This window comes from Tiliqua scincoides, chromosome 16 (genome assembly GCF_035046505.1).
Source record: "Tiliqua scincoides isolate rTilSci1 chromosome 16, rTilSci1.hap2, whole genome shotgun sequence".
In the NCBI taxonomy this organism is placed as follows: domain Eukaryota; kingdom Metazoa; phylum Chordata; class Lepidosauria; order Squamata; family Scincidae; genus Tiliqua; species Tiliqua scincoides.
The window spans coordinates 4071095-4077252 of record NC_089836.1 but is presented as its reverse complement, the minus strand read 5'-3'; the positions used below and the strand labels follow the sequence as shown (position 1 = coordinate 4077252).

The following is a 6158-nucleotide window of genomic DNA, read 5'->3' as shown; positions in this document are numbered from 1 at the left end:
CAGCAACTGTTACCCTGCACATGCCCGATCTCATCTGATCTGGTTAGTACTTGGATGGGAGACTGCCTAGGATTACCGGGTGCTGTAGGCTTCTACCATAGTCTTTCGATACTGAAGGTTGCCAACCATAATGTTGTTAGCTGCCTTGAATCCCCTTCAGTGTGGGAGAAAGGTGGGATAAAAAATCCAGCGAATAACTGAACACATGTTGCCATTATTTAAAATCCTTTCCTTCCCTCCTCTAAAAAAAGAGGCCCTGTTGTGGAAGGCAGGTGCGTTTACAAGTGTTTCAATACTACAGATTGCGGTGGGGAGGGGGAGAAGGCAGTGACCCGATCCCCAGGATAGGGATGGGAGAATTACCCAGCACCAGAGTCGGGTGTGTGTGTGTGTGTGTGTGTGTGTCTGGGGAGCCTTCCAGTGGGCTGCCAGTACCTCCAAACTTCCCCCCCAAAAAGGAAAATGAGCACTTCTGGTTTTCTTTGCAAAACCAGAAGTACTGTTTTTGTTATTTTACATGTTTGCAGGAAGGAGGAGCCCTATGTAGGGCTATGGCTCCAGTAAGTATGTAAGTAAGTAAGTAAGTAAGTAAGGCTATAGCTTACTTACTCCAGTAAGTAAGTACTTACTCCAGTAAGTAAGGCTATGGCTCCCTATGGCTGCCAGTAACTTAAAAAAACCCTCCCTTCCCCGGCAGCAGCGCAATCCTGGGGATTGCATTGCTGCCATATCCCCTCCCCTGCGCACACTTAGGGTGCTCCAACTCTCTTGTCGGAGTTTGAGAAGCACTGCTGTAAAACCTTTTGGGGCAGGGAATTACATTTTCACTCTGTCTAAAGTGCTAGGTACGTTTGCGGCACTGTGTAACACTACCACCTGGCCTGCTGTCTAGAGGAGCTCAAGGCTAAGATTTGGCCCAGGGGGCTATTGGGCTCATAGCTCCTGCCTTCAACCACTACGCCGTGCCTGCTCTTGGAACAAAACACCGACAAAACCCATCTTTCGTCCTTCCCAGCCGCACACGCCGCTCCTGTGCAGATTTTTTTAAATTCATGTCAGGCTCGCTCTCAAAATGTCGTAATCTTAATGTTCCTGAACTGATATCCTATTAATCTTAATGCTGATGCTTCGCAGCTTGTAATGGGTAATGAAAACACACGTGGAGGCAAATCATACACATGCACACCCCCTTGCGTGTGGGTGATTCATTTGTGACTCTGCCTTAACACATTTCTTTTTAAAAGTGTGTCGACATAAATGATTCAGATCTATGGTCAGCGTTCATACCTTACGTGCGCAAGAGCTTTCCAGCTAGACAGGGCTGATGATGAAAAATTTAAGTAGCTAGTCATTTTCAGGGCTGTGAATTGGTGAAATAACATTTTTCTGGTCCCCCAACAGGTCACCTGGCTTTTAATCAATTTTAAATCAGTTAAACTTAGATCGGGTGTAGATCACTCCATCGGGCCAGGAGCCAGTTCTAGCAGAGTGTCACTAGGAGATCAACTCCCAACAATCAGCATTGAGGCCTTCAGAGGGAGGAGGGGTAATGTTGGGTATTCCCCTCATGTCTGTATCTAGCTCCAGCTAAAAAGCCCCTCCCACCAACTGAGATGATGCATCATCTTGGATGGTGGAAAGATACCCACCTTCATTCACCTGCCAGTCTCCGCTATTCCCTGTCCTCTTGCTCTCCTGAATTAAAAAAACAAACAGGAACATAACGGAAGATGAAGCGTAGATGGGAGGAGGGTGTTGGGCTAGAGCAGGAGTGCCCAAACCCCGGCCCTGGGGCCACTTGCGGCCCTCAAGGCCTCTCAATGTGGCCCTCAGGGAGCCCCCAGTCACCAATGAGCCTCTGGCCCTCCGGAGATTTGTTGGAGCCCACATTGGCCTCAGTGTGAGGGTGACTGCTTGACCTCTTGTGTGAGCTGTGGGATGAGGGCTTCCTCCACTGCTTGCTGCTTCACATCTGTGATGCAGTAGCGGCAGCAAAGGAAAGGACAGCCTTGCTTTGTGCAAGGCCTTTTATAGGCCTGGAGCTATTTCAAGACCTTCATTCATTCATATAAGTTCATCTTTAATATATTCATTTATGTAAACTTATGTAAATTTATTCAAGTTTTAAATGTAAATTAATTCTTTCCCCCCCCCCCCCCGGCCTCCGACACAGTGTCAGAGAGATGATGTGGCCCTCCTGCCAAAAACTTTGGACGCCCCTGGGCTAGAGCGTCTCCAACAGAATAGAAGAGGGAGGTTTGGGGGCGAGAGCAGCAGTCTCTGAACCTCGGCCTGCTGCGTTCAGGAAGAGCCATCCAGGCTTGGTGCTTTCTGCCTTTCTTCTCACCTGATTGTCCCAGAGTCTTGTGGTGGGCAGCTACTACCCCATGAAATGGGGGTGCAGAGGCTTCTGGGGCGATAGGCGTCAGAAGTGGCTGCCCAGCTCGAGGCTCTGGGGCAAACGGGCAAGAAGAGAGGTGACTGCGGCATGGAATAGAAAACGCCATTCCCGGATGACTTTGCTTGTACACTTAGATCCAGCCCGCAGGCCAGGATTTGAAGGTCCCTGTGCTAGAGTATCTTACACCCCCTAGTCCACCACTCTCTTCCACACTTCTTTTTCTGCTCTGTTCTTTTTGAATCACAAACTGGGGGAACAGTGGGGGTCAGCGCCCCCCCCCAATTCATTGCCATAGGCACCACCCTCTCACAGTCAGGCCACCTCCCAAATCTTCTGAATTCAGTCTGGTGCCACGCTGACTTTGCAGCTGTCTTCTCTTTCGGAAACCCCCCTGCCTGGAACGGGTATTCCGTTTCCATCACCCAGTCCTGTTTTACAAGTGGGATTTTGCACTCATCTAGCTGGGCATTTGCACTTAAACAAAATTTGGAATAATTTTGCTTAGGAAGCTTATGAATCAGGCTGGCAGTTAAAGGAAACAGGAAGGAGGAGAAAGAAAAAAAACAACCACAGCTGAGATAAAGAGCGAGCTGCCTTTCTTTGAAATGTCTCCAAGTCAAGAGGTGAGAACCGGAGGGATGCTTTGGAAGTTGGCGATTGTCCTTTCTCGTGGCGCCCAGAAGTTCAATGTAAAAATAGACGGCGCCACCCACTGCAGCCCGATCTTTGCTTCTGATCCTCCTTTTAGTTTAACCGGCCGTCTCCTCTTTTGAGGCAGAAACTATCTCCGCGCATGCAGCTATGCTGTCTTGAGCTCTGAGCTGTGTGTCGCTGCTGCATTTTCACGCAAGCCCAATTCAATTGCTAAAATCCGGGGTGTCCCTCCTAGATATCCTTTGCCCTGCCACTCATTCTCGGATGCTCCTAATTGGTTTCTGCAGCAGAAGTCTTTTAACGGAGGAATCTAGCGGCAGCCAAAAGTGGGTGGCAGTCTGGTTTTAGCCGCGGTACTGTGGCCACCGTTTTATTTTGAGGCTCACCTGGTAGTTTAAATAGTAGCCAAGCTAGGGGTCCCAGATGAGATGAATCCCACTTGCTTTGGCCAATCCAAATCACAGTGGACCCCCACCATCTCCAACCCATGTGCTTGCTCTCCTCTGCCACAGCCCCCCCCCACTCTCTACCTCACCTGACTTTTTCTTTCTCTCCCTCTCCCTTTCCAAATTGTGTGTGTGTCACTAGCTGTCCCTTCTTTTCTTCTGCCAATTGGCCTGATGGCAGTGGTGTAGCTAGGGGGCAGGGAGGTACATTGCCCCAGGTACCATGCCTTGAGGGGGTGCCAACCCATACGCCTAATGGCAGATCCGAAGGCAGGTGGGGGCCAAGTGGAAACGTATAGAAATTGATCCTGGCACTCCACTCCCGTGGCTGCTTTCATCTCCTGGTTGCACAGCACTCTTCCTTTCTTCAGTTTCATGTTTGATGGGGTGAGAGTTTTTATCCCAAAGCATTGGAAATCTTTGTGTGATCAAAGAATTCTCCTCTGCAAGAAGGACTTTAGAAAGGGACAGCAGCTGAGATGAAACCGGTCCAGGAATAGAAGTGCCAGAGGGATGTTGGGCAACTCAGGGTGGCAGACAGAAGAGGAGGACTTTACTGTGGGGGGAAGCTCTCAGGTGTACATCTACTGCCATAAAAATGTTACCCTGCACATGCCCAATCCTGTCTGATCTTGGAAGCTAAGCAGGGTCAGGCCTGGTTAGTACTTGGATGGGAGACCACCTGGGAATACTGGGTGCTGTAGGCTTCTACCATAGTCTTTCGAGACCGAAGGTTGCCAACCAACCAGCCAACCATGTAATAGGGCAGGGAGAAAGACATTTCTCCCTGGGAGTGTCAAACTCATTTCATATAGTGGGAGGGACAGCATTCATTGTGCCTTGCTGAGGGCCTGAAGTGATGTCATTTAGGCAGGAAGTGATGTCATTAAGCAGGTCCTGACCAAAATTAAATGAAGTTAGTGGGCACAGGGTGCATGGAGAACCGCAGATAACCAGATCTGTGGATACCAGATCTACGGGTAAGGGGGGGGACATTTATACTCTAAACCCCATATTGCTCCTTGCCCCCTCCCTCAACTCTGGCTGGGAAACATCTGCCACTGGCTACTCTTCTGTAATCTGCTCTCGTCCCATCCCGAGGGAGCCATTGATAGATTCATTTTCAACAAAGGTAGGTCGATAATTTATGCTGGGGTTTTCACTCACAACCGAACCCAGACAGACTTTGATGCACTTTGACAGGGTTGGGCACACCTCGGTTGTAATTAAAACCTTATGTTGGGAATTTAAAAGAGTGTGTGGAGTGGGGGGGGAGTGGAGAGGGGGGAGACAGAACACAATACTGGCTATCAGCAATCGAATAGATCAATCCGTGATTGGTGATGACGAATTGAACGCCTCAAAGGCCAGGGGGACGCTCAGGAAGGGAAAGCAGAGCGTCAGCAACTGGGTTCCAATGACCAGATTAACAGGGTGCATTAAATGTTAATTCGTTTATTGGCATTTGTGGTGTGGCCTGGCCTTTCGGCAGCGAGCAGTCCCTAAGGCGGTGATGAATGGGCTCCTGCCGGGAGAAGCCGCAGCTGGCACCGTACGCCGCGTCCTGCCCCAGGAGGAGAGGATTTTGTGCTGACTCGTCACCTCCTCTGCAGAATGCTGAGGCATGCCAGAGGGCTGGGCGGAGAATCGGATTGCGAGGCAGAGCCACCCGCGAGGCAGCTGGTGTCGAGCAGTGAGATTCTCCTCCAGGTGGCTTCCATGGCAGCGTCAGTCCAAATCTCTCTTATCCGTCCACTCAACAAAATGTCTGCTATTAGAATGTGTGTGTGGGGGGGGGGGGTCGGTAATGTGTTCCTGGGTGGTTTTTGCATTGGAAGGTGGTGTCCACAGTTGGGGTCGGGTGGGGCTATACCTCAGTGACAGGGTTCTGGGTTCTCTCCAGGTAGGTCTGGTAGTGAAAGACCCCTGGAGAGCTGCTGTCAGATAGTTTAGACCAGGGGTGTCTCCTGGACCTTTAACAACTGTGTTGCGGAGGGAATTACCGTAAGCACAGCTCGTCATCTGTGGCATGAAAAGGTGCATCTGCTGAAATTCCCCCTTCTACGCCATTGTTAAAGGTCCAGGAGCCCTCAAGTTGAAAGGTTCCCCACCCCTGTGTGGTGGCGGTACAGAACTAAATGGACCCAGAATTTGTATGAGGGGAGCTTCTTCCCATGTTTCTCTTAAGGCTCTGCACACCAAGGTACATTTTAAGAAATATATTTATTTTGATGTCAGTCCTTTGCTCCACTTCTCTTGGCAAGGTCAAGGGGTGGGCAAAACCCAGCAGGGTGCAGGTGTGCTTCTCCTGAACCCATGTTCTACCTGCGCTGGATGCCAACCAAACTGTCACTCTCCATCCACATCCCAGGTTAAGCTTTTCCTGTGACTGTGCAGATTCCCAAGATCATAATTTTGAGCTGTACGCACTGACTAAGGCAAGCCAACTCCGGATTATATGTGGACACCTCAAAGGGGTCCCTTTCATTCAGTGCAGGGGCCTGTCTGTGTTTTTTAATACACCATGTATATCGATGGCGCTCTCTTGTTGACGTTCTATCATCCGAAGCTGACTGAAGTTTGCTTCCGCAATTACATCTATGAAGATGCTTCCTGGGTCCTGAACCCATTTCTGCTCAACCCACAGGTGTACACAT

General features: G+C 49.9%; 1 pseudogene; it reads left to right on the top strand.

Moving 5' to 3' along the window:
* The first annotated feature begins 4083 nt into the window (after positions 1–4083).
* Positions 4084–4208, top strand: LOC136635679 (5S ribosomal RNA; annotated as a pseudogene).
* Positions 4209–6158: the final 1950 nt, after the last annotated feature.